At 32.4% G+C, this 17,428-nt stretch overlaps 1 pseudogene; it reads left to right on the forward strand.

Annotated features, from left to right (window-relative positions):
• The first annotated feature begins 12,528 nt into the window (after nt 1-12,528).
• Nucleotides 12,529-17,213, forward strand: LOC129290000 (PI-PLC X domain-containing protein At5g67130-like; annotated as a pseudogene).
• Nucleotides 17,214-17,428: the final 215 nt, after the last annotated feature.

The raw sequence follows: 17,428 nt of genomic DNA on the forward strand, positions 1-17,428 counted from the left end.
GGAGTGGAGAAAATTCATATGGTATTTAGGCTGTCCTTCAGTGCATGGGGGTATAGCCTTGTCCTACAGTTTGTTGAGGGACTGTCCCATAGTTTGTCGATGGACTAGAACCTAGTTATCTCCACCAGTTCAATAAAGAGAATAGCCTAAGGTATGAGACACCCTAGAGATTTAAGAATGGGGGAAGCTATGATCCAAGAGTGAGTCCTGTGATCTTTGGCTAGGTCACACCTCACGATTGGTGAGCTTGGATAGTCTAGTCATATAGACGAAGCCCTAATCAGTGTTATATCCTACGATTTTGGTCTGAGGAAATAAGGAGGATATAAGGTTGGTTAATCATTGCCTAAGTAAATATATGACGTGTCATAAGTGTTAAGTGGTGGAAAGTCACATGTGTATGGGTTATGTCACATATCTGAGAATATGGTGACAGTGCACCTAGTTATGAGATTTACAAAAGTTATTTAATAATAAATGATAAGATATGATATATGCCAGCTTGTTTTACATACTTGATTTCCTTGTACATGTATTTAGTTTATAATTAATATATAACTGCATAAGGTAGATAATTAGCATATAATTAGTATATTCCTATTATATGCCTCTAGTTTTGATTTAATTGTGTAATATCATATGAATTGCTAATTCTAGGATGGATGCCTTCACACTTGCACTATTTTATTGTTAGAAATGTTAGATTTGTATTTTAGGCCCTTAGTCTTTGTGTATCTTGATATATATATCTTTATAGGGCCAAAATACTAGTGTAAGTATAGAAATAATGATTTGAACATGTTTTGAATGATTAGGGCAAGATACAATGACAAATTACCTCCCCTTCTGTTTTTGGTAAAATGGGGTTGAAGAGTGAATTTTTGTTATTTTAATGTTTTGGTGCTTATGATGTGTTGTACTGGTAGTCTTAGTTTTATGGGACATAGCCCAGGTGTTAGGAAAAGCTTTTGGCAATTGTTGAGGGTTTTGAACACCCATTTTTGATAAAAGTGTTGAAAAGTGATTTAAATGTGTTTGGATATCCAAATTTTTAGTGTGACTTGTTTTGAAAGTAAAACCCATGCCATTAGCTAGTTTATGTAATGAGCTTTCTGTAAACACCTAGATCGCATCATTCCGACGTCAGATGGAGAATTGGGGTGAGTCAAAAGTTTCCCTAATTTTGCTATTAAATGATAGCAGAACCAGTAGAAATTTTGTAACACTTGCCCCGAGTGTTATTCAAAAATCACACAATTCAAATAAACTAAGTGTGGTTAAGGAATTAATCCTAAAACCAACTAAGGAAACAAACCATTTAAATTACTAAGCAGATACACAATTGCAAGGTAAAAATTTAAAATATTTTTTTAAAATAAAAAAATTTATAGGTTTTACCTATAGCGCACGGAAGCAAGCTAGGCGAAAATAAGGTAAAAAGATGCTGTCATGACAGCCCTCCCGGGCCAACTTCCGGGAGGCGCCATTCTATCATCCGATCCCCGATCAAAGAAATTTTAAAGCCCACATGTCACGTTCAAAGGGTACTATAAATGCACCGAATTTAAAAAAAATCTAACGGTTGGATTAAAAAATAGACATGTTAAAAGTTTGGTCATTTTTGCTGTCATAATAGCTAAAAAGCTGTCATGACAGTACCTCTGAACTAACTTCTAGAGTTCACCATTTCATCATCCGACCTTCGATCGGAGCGATTCTAAAGGCCACATGTCAATTTTAAATAGTACTATTATTATACCAAATTTTAGAAAGATCTAACGGATGGATTGAATTTCGTGTATGTTGTAATATCAACAAATATTGCTGTCATGATAGCACTTTTGCTGTCATGACAACTCCTTCGGACTAAATTCTAGAGTGCACCATTTCTCTGTCCAGTGTTCAATTGATGTAATTCCAAAGCCCACATGAAGCTTATAAAAAGTTTTACTTGTGACCTAAATTTTAGAGAAATCTAACAATTGGATTAAGATTTGGACACCCGAATGCAAAAGTGTAGTTTTTTGGTAAAAACCATTTTCAAAATTGTCCAAATCTCATCCTAATGGTCACAAACTTGTGGGAACACTTTGGACACGTCAAATAGGACTAAAAACACCTGATAGAATATTTAAATGATAGAAAAACCCTTTATACCAAAATTTGACCACCTGGGTGCCATTTCCCAAAATGGACCCTAAACCCTCAAAATGCACAAATCACACAAGAGTGGCCAAAACTATTCCAAATATCATATACACACACTAAATATTTTCACTTCGCTCAGAGATCTTTGTGGGGCCCACGCACCCACTCTCTCTATCTAAGGTATATGTTTGCCCATAGCACACCATTTGCAATGCAACCACTTTGCATTTGCTTATGGAATCACATATATACCAAAATAAATATTTACTTGTAGTAAAAACTTGGTCTACTAAATAAATCTATTAAAATCACACATCATAACCAAGTTCCTTAGCCACAAGTCTACAAGCAAACAAAAATTCATACACAAACCATACAATCCACACATACTCACACGCATACATATAATCACATCCTACTGGCACCCTAATCTTAAATACATTACAATGTACTTGCTCAAAAGAAAGGGGTTGCAGTTCTTTACAAATCACAAGCAACCCTTAGCTCTGCTCCTTTCCCGGTCCTCTACTGGTTCCTTCGCCTGGACCTATAAATATTGTAAAGAAAGGGTGAGACAACCACAGTCTTAGTAACAGAGAAATTGATATTCCTTATTACAAGGAAAGCCATAGTCAAGTAAATAAATAATAGATTCAAAATAACATATAATTAACCAATTAAAATGCTTGAATACATGAGATAGGCCGATATAGCCTTTCCTGACCAACAGAATGTCCCTTGACACTCTTTAGCTTGTAGATAAACCTTTTACCCACTGTACCTCCAAAGGCACAACATATAAACCAAGGCATGATCTGATCCACCGAACCACCTATACCCCTTCGATGTGAATCCTGAGCAGTCAAAGCTAACTCCCTCCCAAAGACAGCCCGACTTACTCTCTATGTGAGGGTTACCTTGGCCTAGGCACTCAACCTCACACTTCATATACCGGATTCCCTCTCCCACTAAGAGGTGTCGAATACTCAATCCACTAACCACTTTAGTGTATTGAGCCCACAATATGAAAGGCAACACTGAGTACTGATAGTGAGCCATAGAATATCACAAGACCACATCTCTCCATTAGTGAACTCCCACCGAGATCATGCCTCCTACCCTTTTTCTACCTTTCCCGAGTATTGACCATTTCAATACTTAAGGTAGTATAACACTCATAATTTATCCCTTAAGCAGTTTCTTAGCCTATCTAAGGTACCAAACCTGGTTACACTTCCCTAAGTGCAACTCTTAGTTTTTTTTATGATCACAATGCATGCTAATAATCTTATTTCCATAAGTAACATCATTATTAAATAGATAGTAAATATAAATACATTATTATTAAAACAATACCCCATAAACCCTTCTAAAACACATTTTATTTGCATTCAATTGTTTAAAACATGTAATACATGTTGGACAATATTATCTACTCAAAAATAACTAAACAAAGCAATAAAAAATATAAGTTTCCCTGTTACCTTAACCCTTTATACCAAAAGGGTTTTCCTTGTACAAAAATATGACTTGGCTTGTTCCTTAACTCCTCAATAAGTTTCACCAACAATTCTCTACAACATATGAGTGATCTATATCACTTTTCATGGCAAATAGCATTAATGAAGACTATAACTCATATCACACAACTTGGGTCTATGAGCCATAATCCATTTCAATGGTCCATGTATTAAACCAACTATTCGTATAATACCACTTAACACCAAAATCATTTATTAGACATCACTAGGCTAATTTTCAATTTATATAATTTTTAGTCAATTAAAAACCTTTACTTAGTATCACCAACTTTTACCATTAGCCCTTATAATGAAAACCAAACCTTAATTTAAATCTTATTGGGCTAAAATAGCAAAATTATAACTAAATCAATAGGCTTAAACCATTGAGGAGCAAAACTCAATCTCTCAGGGTTTAATTTGTGCCCAAAACACCTCTTTTCATTCAATTATCTACTCAAAACATTAGATCACTATATAGAAACTCAAAACATGCTCTCTAGGATCTAAAGAAACCAAAGCTTACAAAAAATAAAGCCTTTGGGATCAAAATTCAAAAATTTTCTCTTCCAAAAATTGAAGAAAATCAAGAGGGAAGGAAGAGGATTAAAGTAGGGAGTTTACCTATTGTGTAGCTGAGCTCACAACGGTCACAAAGCCTCCTAAATCCAAGCCTAACTCTCTCTCTTTCTCCTCTCTTATTCCTCTCACTCTCTCATCCGTTCATGCATTTCTTTCCTTCTTTCTTTTTTTTTCATTTCTACATTCAGTTTCTGTTTAAAAAAAGCTGATGTAAGACTTTGGGGAAAATTACAAGAAAGGGCTCAATATTTTTTATTATAGCACAAAAGCCCGGGTCAACTTTGGTAATTTTTTCCATAGTTAAAAATAAAATAAAACCTAACTTTTACTTAGTAAAATTCAAACTCTGGATCTCTATCAAATTATTCTTAATTTTAATTTAATTATAAATATTTTATTTTATTTTTTTAAAATAAATCTGAGTTTTAAAATTTCGGGATGTTACAAATTTCGTGCAACACGCCACAGTGCATGGCTCCTGAGCCATAGCATGTGGCACAGAGAGCAACACGCCATGGCACAACATGCACGAGTCACGGTGCATTGCCTTGTATTATAGCACATGTTTTGTTTTTCAATCATTTTTTACTTCTTTCACTCCTCTGAGGTATCCTATACTTTCATAACTTATTTTTACTCTAATATGAAAGATTTTGATTAATTTTAACTCATTTTTATTTAGTAAAATTGGGATCCCTTATTTTTGGATTAAACCTTGGTAATCACTCTTTAAGCTAATCCCTTGATTACTATGAGTTTTATTTGTTTATTGTGTTTAGTAGAGTGAGAATGTTTTAATACTAGGGCAAATAAATCCCCTGTCCAACAACTCTTGTAGCTGACCTTTCAATTCTCTTAGTTCAGATGGTGCCATTCTATAAGGAGGGATTGAAATTGGCTAAGTACCTAAAATCACATTAATAGTGAATTCAATCGCCCTGTCTAAGGGTAATCCAGGCAGCTCATTTGGAAAGACATTAGGAAATTCTCTAACTATCAAAATCTATTTTATACTAAAAACTAGTTTCTTAACATCCCTTATTAAGGCTAAGTACCCTTAGTAATCCTTCATTAAGAGCCCTTGGGCTTTAAAGGCTGAAATTAAACTAGTTGGTCTATCAATTTGACTCCCTTACAAATAAAAGGAGTTTCTCTAGGAATTTTAATCTCACCACTTTCAAGTGACAATCAACAATAGCATGACAAGATGCTAACCAATACATGTCCAAAATTATATCAAAATCAATCATATCTAATATCATTAAATTAACTAGTGTTTCTCTACCCTCAAGAGGTACTTCATATGATTTGTATCCCTACTTAACAAAAAGAAGTTCTCTTATTGTAGTAACAACCATAAAAGGGTCATCAAGTTCAATGGGTTCTCTACCTAGCTTCTTTACAAAGTACATAGAAACATATGAATATGTTAAACCAAGATCAATCAATGCACATGGACTTTTAGAACATATAGAAATAATACCTATAACCACATCATTTGAAGCTTGAGCATCCTGTCAAGTTATAGCATAAACCGATGATTGTCCTTGTCTTGAAGATTATTCTCATTTCCTATATGCTTTTTTTAGACATACCACTTCTAACAGTAGTAGAAGGTACTCCTATAGAAGCATTCGAATGTGGAGGTGCTTGAATAGATCCCTGGCTAGATGCCAATTGAATAAAAGGACAATTTCTCCTTAAAAGACCTATCTGTCCATACTCATAACAAGCACCAGATGCCTTGCGACAAGGTTCGTAATGAAAATTCCCATAAATGGCACAAGGAGCTCTAGCATAGCTTGGTTAAACCGAAGTAAGTTGAGATTACAGCCTAAGACTTCCAATATTATGTCTGGAAGCTGGGGTGCTAGTACAAGGACCGTAAGATGTAGACATTTGTTGTTTTCCATGAGAATAAAATTGCCCATGAAATTTATCACTCTTGGAAGAAGAACCTTAAAACTTCACCTCATCTTCTCTTTTATGCTTATTAGAAATTGCCTTGTTTTCTTGATGTTTCAACTTAATTTTGAGAGCAGCATTCGCGGCCTATGAATAACTAGTAAAGAGCTCCATCATAATAGAAACTAGATCATGTATCTCCTGAGGTAAGCCATGAACAAATCCACAAATCCTTTCTTTCTCTGAAGGCACTATATGAGAAGTAAAAGAGGAAAGCTCCATAAATTTTCTTCCATATTCTGATACAAACCCAACACATCTCAAACTTAAGAATTCTTCAATCTTGGCATCTCTTTTACTCTGAGAGAGGTAATGTTGAAGAAATACATCCTTGAATTCTTCCTTAGATAAAGATAGTACTCTTTAGTCCTTGACATATAGAATAGTTTTAACCCATTCTTCCGCTACCCTGCTGAGTTGAAAAATAGCAAACTCCATAAGCTGTACATTTGGGCACCTCAAGGTTCGACACCTCTTTTCAACGCCCTTAAGGAATGCTATTAGATTTTCCTTCTCATTAGTTCCAGAAAAGGTAGGAGGATTTAGTTTAATAAAATCGGCCTATTTTACTATGGCAACCTCTTCTTTAATGGCACTAACAGCTTTTCTTTCAGTACCAGGTGTACATGATGAAGCGCCCTCATGAGATTGAGGGTTCAAAGTTTCATTAGCCTCAGATACAAAATCCTGAATATGCCTATAGGGTTGACCACCCTTAATCCTTACTCTCCTTCAACCTTGCCCTTGACCATAAAGGGGCAGTTCATTTTATAAAGCAGAGGACCTATCAAATGTCTTGCTACTAGTGGAACTTCTATCAGAGGGGCGACGACTATGTGGCATTCTTACTATACAAGGAAATATAATAAATGTTTAGTTCAAAACACAATGATTATATAGGAAGCAAAATAAATAAGGAAGGGAGTGATTCTTTTTAAGACATCCTAATAGGATCTTGAATGAAGTCTTAATTATCATTATGCTTGGGTTCATAATAATAATTGAAATTCAAAGAAGAATCCTTGCTCCATGTAACCAAAGAAACCTAGGCTCTGATACCATCTGTTACATCCTAATACTAAGGGTATGATCGGCATGAGATACGAAATGGACTCATTTTCTATAAGCCTTAATTATCTAGAAATTAAGTTAAAATAGCAATATATGCAAGTTATATATAATAATAAAGTTCTTAAAGTTTTTGTAAAAATTTCAACAGAGTCTCCCTTATAATTTAGACTTCCTGAAATTTTCACAATAACAATAGAACTTGCCAACTAGACCAACAAGGAGACTAGCTCCATTCTAGCAATTTTCACAATAACAAAATAAGACTAGGATCTATCTATAGTGTATATGGAGTACTAACTTATAATTTACAAAATACAATAGAAGATTTCACCAAAAGAGTAATCACCATGTGGTTCCTTTATCCAAAAAGGGCCCTCAATGGTTAGTTAGAGGCACAGGGTTAGCTATAATATCTGAGACCAAAAAATTTTACTAATACATAGCGTCCCAATCTAAATTTTAATAAAGAAAACATATATAGATATTAAATAACAAATTTAACTTGAAACAACTTAATGAAATAATGAATTATCCAAAATTGGAAATAAAATAATGATTTTTCATAATAGTATGATTGTGAATTTAGATAAGGCTTAGAGAATCACATATACGCATTAAAATTTTTACTGCTCACAAAATATAAAGACTTACAATAAATATAGTTCAATAAAGTACTTTCAGAGAATTTTCAAAAAATGACAAATTTTAATTTAAAATTTTAGGAGGGCTCTATTAGAACAAATAACAAGCATGGATTCACAGTCCACAAGGGTAAATAACCAATCAGCATGGACACATAGTCCATGATAGTAAGTAACAAGTCAACCGCAGCCGAAAGCCATGAAACAAGTATGGCAGAAGCCACGAACTAAGCCTAGGCATGAAGCCTACAAATATAAGTGTGAGTACAATACTCACAAATAACTATGTCTCCGTTCCATGTGCATTAGCCATTGCATAAGGCTAGCACCTCCCATAAGCACTTTGCTAGCTAGGTGTACCATAACGTGCCAAGGGTTAATAGGACTGTCATTAGCATCTAGCATTCTGAACTCAGTCCTCCTCAATAAAATCATGCATGTATGGAGCGAGAAAACATTTTCAAAGTTTTCTCTATCAACTACCATTCAACCATTAATTCTCATTGCCCAAATTCATTTTCATTTAAAAACGAAATTAAATAATTAGGTTGCAATAACATAAATTATTTGAAAAATCAAGACATAGTTATTATAGAAATTGAATTGAAAATGATATTTAGGCAATTTATAAAGGAATAATAATAAAAATTTAAAACAAAGGAATTCTTTAAAGAATATTTTTCTAAAATTTTATTTGGAATGCTACCCACTCACCTAAATTCCAAAATCTTTTAGTCCAACTCCCATAACTCCTTGCTTATTCCAATGGTGTCCCAAGATTAATCTAACATATAATCTAACAATCTTCTTGTCATTATGAATATTTATAATTTCTCTAGGCTTTATTATAAACTCTAACAATCTTATTTCCACCCATAAATTTTTCAAGTATATTTACAATTACCAAGAGAACATGACCATACTAAATCATGAAATAAGCACCCAAGTAAAACTAATAATTTTCATGTTCTAATTTCTTTTGCAAAGTTCTAACTCAACATATACTAAAATAGTATCTAATCCACACCACCCAATTATTTCTACCACCTTAAGACAATACTATAGGGAAGCAGAGCACGTTTCAGTCTCTAAAGAAAAAAGAGTAAATCGCACAATATACTAGAATCCACACTCATTGAAGAAAGGAGAATCAACATATTACCTTGACCAACATGTGGTAATAGCTGCCACTCACACATGTGACTCACAGACAGCACGAAAAGGAAAAAAAAAAAATACAACCCAAATAGCCTAAGAGAAGAGAAGAGAACAGAATAGATTTCATGAACTAGAAGAAGAAGAAAATATTAAACTTCCTCTATGCATGGATGTTCAGTTAATGAAGATGAAAGCAACAAATCATGTTTCCCACTTGCCACCAACAACCCTTGGCAGAGAAACATGATAGAAACTTCAACCTCTTCCCTCACTATGGCAAATGAAAAAAAAAACGGAGAGGAGGAAGAAGATATTAGTGAGTGCATAGACCAATGGCAAGAAATAAAGCATCACACACCTCACAATAACACCGAACAGCAACGATAAGAGGGAAGGAGAATCAGCAACATAGCTCTACTGTGCTGGCACGAAAATGATGAGGCTAACAGTGATGAAGATGACAGTAAATGAAGCAACAGCCACATGAAAATGCCCAGCCGGCCATGAAGTAAGGATGTAGACAAGAGTTAGAGAAATGAACTGACTATGTGAGGCTCTAGAGAAGTGTAAAATGGCGGTGAGAAAGAAAGATCGAGATCCTCTATTTTTATTTATGTTAATGAGCTCAGGGCAAAAGAAGAAATGGAAAAATTACAAAAAGGGCACAAGAAAATTACAATAAAAAGCACACAAAATTACAAAAAAGGACACAAAATTTTTCTATAATTTAAAACCAAATTTCTAGTTAGAAAATTTGGACTCTGGATCCTTGCGAAAGTTTCTAGCATAATCTCCTATAAACTATCCCTTTCTAATTGCTATAAAACTTATTTAAATAAAATATTCAAAAGGAAAAATTTTTGTTCAATTTTAAATTTAAAGTCATTATATCGAATGTCAAAAATGTTAGGTGAGTTTTTAGATTTTACACATCAAGGTTCAAGTTGATCCATTCACATGCCTCTGGTTCACCAATGTCAAGTTATCTTAAACAATGGGGATGCCAAATATGGATGATGATCCATATCATAGAAATTTTTTATTTAATTCAATTGTCATCGCCTTGTCCATATCCAGGGTTGATGTTTAAAGGACTCATCTAGTCATCCTGGATGAATAATAATATGTCTTGAGAAAATATCATTCAAGGATCTTGGAAATGATTTGAGATTTAATAATGATTTCTAATAAATAAATATTATTAATTAACAAGTGAAGTTTATGTTTTAACAAATATCTAATTTGTCTAAATCCTTCAGCTATTAAATTATTTTAGAGGGTACTTTATTGATATTCTCCCCATCCTGTTTTTCCCCTAAGGTCAACTTGTTAATTCGAGCTGAAGCAAGATTTCATTTTGGATATCTACTTTGCATTGATCCTATTCCATGACGTACATTTGAATACATTTCCTTTGAAATATAAATTGAAGCATAATCATTTCATGTTGGGGGTGAGGGGCTCAATACACATGATGTCAGCATTGGGTTATTGGGAGGAGGAGTGGGACCCATGCAATGTCGGACTTGTCCATTTATTACGTTGGGCCTTTGTGCGAAATGGGCTGTTGGACTTTGATTTCATGAAATACCTTTCCGAAATCCAACATTAACGTACTCAACCATAAAAATTAGTTCCATTAATAAGAATTTAACATATAATTCAAAAGATTGTAGAATCAAATTTAGTTACTGATATGATGACTTTATTGATAGGCAATCTATAAATATTTTTATAAATACTCTTTGCACCTAGAAATATACACTATCTCTAATAAGCTTTTGAGACCTAACATTACCTTTTCTATATATAAAAAAGAGCATTAATGTAAGCAAATAGGACAGCTCTTAAAAAAAATTAAGAAAGTCCTCAATCTAGAAATTTGATAAGAATTTGATCCATAACCTGTAAAATCAAGGGATCTAATCTCGTTTTTAACATAATGACTTTGTTGGTAGACATGTCTTGGTCTTATTAATCTCATGTAACCCAACTTACTTAAACTTTTTTTAAAAAAAGGAAAAATATTTGCCATAAGGGTTGATCCATCCTATAGCGTTTTTTCTTTTACTTCTCTGCATCTACATAAATGAGGCTCCAACCATTGTTGGAGTCGCAAGTTATTGGCAAGAAAGAGAGAGTTTAATTCCCTTTCAATATGCGGCTAGGAAAATAAGAGTTTGCAAGATAAATTACGAGGGAGGATTGAAGGGAGTAAATAATGAGACTTCTATAAGGTCAAACTTGGTGTTAAGAGGACGTAGAAACATGGACATTCAAGTACATCAACTTGTAGATTTCACAACTATCTAAGCTGAGATGAGTTTTGGTGGGATTGAAGAAGTTCAACAAGATTTCATTTCAGTATGCAATGATCGAGGATTGTGGTCTATCTACCTTTGTTCTTACGTTCAGCTTTGGGGTCACTACTCTTTAATATGTGTGTGTTTTCATGATTGTGTTAGTTCGCTTATGTGCTGTTTAGGGTGGTCATGGCTGCGCAGCAATCATCTTCGGTGCTTATCACCCCTAATGAGCTTTTGACAGTCTAAATTTAGATCTTGAAACTTATATTTTTTTATATTTATTAAAATTAAATTTACAAAAATAATAAATGTTTATTACTAATTTGAACATCTAAATCTAATTTAAATGATCCAAATTCTATTTGAGACACGACAGGCACTGAATTATTTTTGTTTTAATTTATTATGAACATAACAAACTTTGACATGTTCATATAAAACATATTTCCCCTTAAAGACCAATTGTGACTTGAATTTCCAAAAATTCAAGGCACACTGGATAGATGGTTCTTATCAGTAGCGTTTCCGTTCCCATTATCAGATGTCAATTTCTTAACTTCATTGTCATTTAAAACAACATAAGCACTCGCTTCGATCTATTGCATGTTTTAAATATGTGAAATATAAAATATATACATATAATCTAAATTGTTCAGTTCCAATTTAAATGATTTTATAAAAATTTAACTAATTTTTGCTTTTATTTTAATTAAAATTAAAATTATCATTTTTTTGAAAGTATCGTTTAAAAATATTAAATTCGATTGAAAATAAATCAAAAACTAGTTAAGAACTTACCAGAATAAATATAGATAATTTCAATTTTAAAAACATGTTAGCTCATTATGATCAATTGGACAACAGTCAATACAATAAAAATAATTTACTATTGAACTAATTTAACTAATTCAATGATTGATCTAATAATTTTAAAACAATATTGATAATGACAATAAAATTTCTTGTTTTTCCCTAAATCAAATATAAATGATTTTTTTACAAAAAAAATTGATAACTGCACGGAAGTGGAAGTTTCCTTTGCTTAAATGAACGAAGCTACAACCTTCCATATTCAAATTCCAAATTAATACACCGGAAACCACCTTGTCGATCCATTGTTCTTTTTTGGTCTCTTCAATGGCTTTACTGCTACCTTTGGTCATTGCTTCAATCTTTCTCATCTCTTCATCTTCTGCTTCTTCTGTTCCTGATCATAATAAGAATCTCAACAAGGTTCTTCTTTTTGTCCACCGTTTCTCAGTGTGTGTGTGTGTGTGTGAGTCGTATATCAGACATGAGACGCACAAAAGTGGCGAAGCAGGAGTTTCACCAATTATTTGGTAGATAGTGAACTCGTTGTTTTGTAGTTTCAGGTTCTGGAAAATTGCTCAACCGGAAGACACTGTGGAGAGGGGCAGTTCTGCAGTTGTTGTCCTATAAAGTTTGAGGGATCAATGTGTGTGGGATCAACAATTTCAAATCCATTTAAGCTTTTGGTATATATATCTCCATCTATTAATTTCTCTTCTCTACTCCACAGATTCTCTACTTCTGTAGTTTGTGTCTGTGTATGTCCATGACACAGTGAGAAAGACATCATCAGAAATCACAATATTAATTGGCTTATTACCTTCTTTAATTTCTCCATCTTTTTGGGGACTACATGGAGAATATTGTGGGATGTGAGATTTTACATGGTAAAAGCTCTATTGACAATCTATATTCTATATATATGAAAAGTATTTTTACTGTTTATTACCGTCATTGACGACTCATCAATGCATGCAGTAACATCGTTTTTCTTATTTTACTTTGTTTTTTCAAAATGTTATATATCCTCTTGCAATGCATAGAGCAGGCCAAGATATGATTTGGAAGATAATAATTAAGTTCTAAAAACTTTAGGAGATATTATATTGAAGTAATTTTTTAAGATATTAATTTTATTATTATTCTCCAAAATGATTGGTGGTATTAACGTTTGTATAATTAGGAGTTTTGAATTTTAATTTATTCTATTGTAAATTCCTGAATGAAAGCTTAATAATGAAAATTTGGTAATCATTTAGTAGTTGGCAATGTATTTTCTTTGGTTGGGATAATATATACTGTACTAATTAACAAGGTTGATTTGGGCAGAATGATTCCCTTCCATTCAACAGATATGCATATTTAACAACACACAACCCGTTTGCAATTCAAAGAGAAGGAGGGCTAAAGTCAAACCAAACCCTAAACACTACAGAGCTTCCAAGAGTGACCTTCTCAAATCAAGAAGATAGTATAACACGGTAGTTACATGTAAGCAAAACAATATTAAGGTCATCACTCTATTTACTTGCTTAATCATTACTCCCTCTGTTAGATTTTATAATTTTTTTTTGGGTTGTTTTCTTTCACCAATATATATGTATATATTGAAAAACAATGATACATAAGTGATGAATCTTTCCCCAAAGTACCCTTCATAATTTAACGTGAGCTAGGGTTCAGTATTAAATGACGGAAGGCAATTTTGGAAAGTTGTGCTACTACTCCTCTTTAGAATAATTAAGGTTTCGATTTTTTTTTTGTCCCTGCAATTGCCCTCACAATTTAGTTAAGAACACCTTATAAAACACAACGGAGAGAGTATATTGATGTTTTTTTTTAATGATGTATTATGATAATATATTTAATTCACATCAATTTAGGTAATTTTGAAGAATGGAGTTCGAGCTCTTATGTTGGACGCTTATGACTACAAAGGAGACGTATGGTTGTGCCATTCCTTCTTGGGAAAATGTAATCCCTTTACTGCATTTGTAAGTGCTATATTACTTACTACCAACTTAATATATGTTACTCTATATTATATTTCATTAATATAATATAAAATTTTCTAATATTCAAGTATAACTATAGGTTAAATAGTTAGACTCGGGTTAGAACTTTGTCTTAAGATGAGAGATTTGGGTTGTATATATAACTAGCTACAACAACTAAGTTGCTTGCACATACAAGTCAATAATGGATAATGTTACTGACCTTATCGTTTTCATTTAATAAAAAAATTGGATTGAGTTGGGCTGAGACATAAATTTAGAACTTGAGCAACTCAATCCTCTTTAGATAATATTTTTCAGGGTTAAATAGCAAATTAATCCTTAAACTATATATAAATTCTGGAGTATTTAGAACCCTAAACTTATTTTTGGCACATTGTTTATATTTAACTTTTGAAAATGGTATAATATTATATCTATCATTAATAAAAATTAACTTTGACCGTTACCTAATAATAAAAAGATTAAAAAAAGAACCAGAAAATTATCAAAAACTTAAAAAATTACAAAAAAAGGGCTAAAATTACAAACAAGAACCTCAAAATTATGAAAAATAACCAATAAAATTTTTGTGGTCATTTTCTATAATTTTTGAGGGTCCTTTTTATAATTTCCTTTTGTCAACTAATGGTGAAATTAACATTTGTCAACAACAGGGGCCATATTGCAATGTTCTGAAATGTTAAAAGGGAATATTGCACCAAAAATGATTTTAGAGTCTCAAATGCTTATAGACTTATAGTTTTAGGGTTAATTTGCAATTTATCCCCTTTTTATGTAGTCATGTAAAAAAATACTTTAATAATAGGATATAAAAAAAATTTTCACAAGAATTAATATTGATTTGTTTTCCAAATTTTGTTGACATATCTATCATAATTAATTAATGAATATTTTTGTTTATTTTTTTAATTTGTATGTGATTTTGATGACAGGAACCTGTGAAAAATGCTTTGAAGGAAGTAGAAGTGTTTTTTTGCAGGGAATCCAACAGAAATTGTGACAATAATTTTGGAAGATCATGTGGATTTACCAAATGGGTTAACCAAAGTATTCAAGGCTTGAGGTTTGATGAAGTACTGGTTTCCTCTCACAAGCATGCCTCAAGATGGCCAAGATTGGTCTTTAGTCAAGGACATGCTTGCTAAAAACCATAGGCTCATTGTCTTCCCCTCTCAGAAACACTAGCAAGAAAGTGAAGGCATAGCTTACCAATGGAACTTCATGGTTGAAAATCAGTGTGAGTGGCATCAAATTAAAACTCTCTGCAAATCACATATCTTATAATGCATAAACTTCCAAATTAATTTGTATAGATCTCATGTGATTAATGATCATTATGTTATTCACCAACAGGCTCATAATGTCGTTGCCTATATAACCTCTTAAGGTTTATTTTTTTAAAGCAAATAACATCTTTAGACTTTGAATTATCTGCAAATAATAACTCTCATATAGCTGTTTAGTCATGCGTACATAAATTTTTGTTATATTATATTTTACCAGTGAATCAATGGATTTTTTTTTTGGCGGGGGTTACGATACATAAATTTAGAAGTGTAACAAGTTCATTATAAAGTTCATAAAGGCTAAGGATGTTATTTCCGTTTAAACCCAAAGTTTAAAAAATATTTTGTATAATTTAACTAGAATAATAATTTAATTTTATTGTTTGCAAGTTAATCAATTGTTGTATAATTCTTTATAAAAAAGAATAACACACATTCTCTTTTAAGTTTTAACCAATAAAACAAAGAAAACAACAATAAACTATTCAAATCTAACAACAAGAAATCAGAGAATTCAGTTATTATGTATACTAGATAGTTTTGTTATGTGAAGATAATACATTTTAAGAATATTATTGCAGATGGAAGCAGAGGGATGGTTAAAGGAAAATATCCAAAACGGGAAGAGTCAGCAGAACTGAATGGTAAAAGAAAATCATTGGTTTTGGTAAATCACTTAAGAACCATTCCAATCAAACTAACTGCTTGTAAGGATAATTCACAAGACCTCATCCATATGCTTTCTTCTTGTTATGTTGAAGCTGGTAATCGCTGGGCCAATTTTGTTGCTGTTGACTTTTACAAGGTGGCAGTTTTTACCATACACAACATTTTAACATTTCAAATACTAATAGTTGAGCATTTCGATACTTTCTCTACCACCAAAAAAAAAAACGGTGGAATTAGAGGCATACTTACAATAAAGTTAGAATCCATCTCCAACCCAAAAAATAAAGTCATAGCTAATTTTAGTATTGCTAATCCTATTTGAAAGGAATTTTTTTCACTCTCTAATCTGTCTCTATTTTCAAAAATTTTAGTAGTAATTAGTTTTCTAAAACCATATCATTGCGCCATTGCTATTACGAATAGAAAAGTTATATTAGGTGGTTATTTAAGTCCATATTGGATGATTAAGAACTGTCCTATATGATATGGCCATATATTCTCGAAATCTACATTGGACGGTTAAAGGAATCGTCCAATACTTAACAACACATAAGAACCAGTCCATATGTGCTTCCAGAGGTGAGGCTTGGATTGTGAAGGCCATATTGGACGGTTTTATGTTCAATTGTGTTCATATTCACAATTATTTCATATCCCGTATTTATGTTATTTGTATATATCCATATTCAAAATTTCATTTCATCACTAATAGAGAAGTGAAGGAGGAGGATCATTTCAAGCTGTGGATATGTTGAATGGGAGGATCTTATGTGGATGTCATGATCTCCATGCCTGTTTGGCAAGTTTTAGAATATGTCATAGAAGAATATGTCATAGAATTCTTTATTTATGCTCTATTTTAGAGTGTAAATGCTAATTATATTTTTAATTTTTGACGTAATATTAATATAACAAAAATGTGTTTTGTTATTTAAAATTTTATAATTTATAATAGAGATATTATTCTTAATATTCTATAGGATGTATCAAGTGCTAATACTTTCATGTCTGTTTTTATGCAGCATGGATCATCATGTAGACGAAGAAAGTCTCTGCAAATCTCATTTGAAAAATTAGTTGGGCTTAGATAAACCCAACTAATCAAAGAATACTTGTTTGTGTGGGTTTCCATAATAATTGTGGATTATTGCTGGCAGTTTACCCTTGCATGAGATACAAGTAATTAAGCTTAATTGATGTGGGAAAATTGGCTACTCAAAGAATTATTTATGCAATCTAACTTATGGTATATAT

The sequence above is a fragment of the Prosopis cineraria genome, unplaced genomic scaffold (genome assembly GCF_029017545.1).
Source record: "Prosopis cineraria cultivar Desert tree isolate PC_DT_omini unplaced genomic scaffold, ASM2901754v1 PC13, whole genome shotgun sequence".
NCBI lineage: Eukaryota > Viridiplantae > Streptophyta > Magnoliopsida > Fabales > Fabaceae > Prosopis > Prosopis cineraria.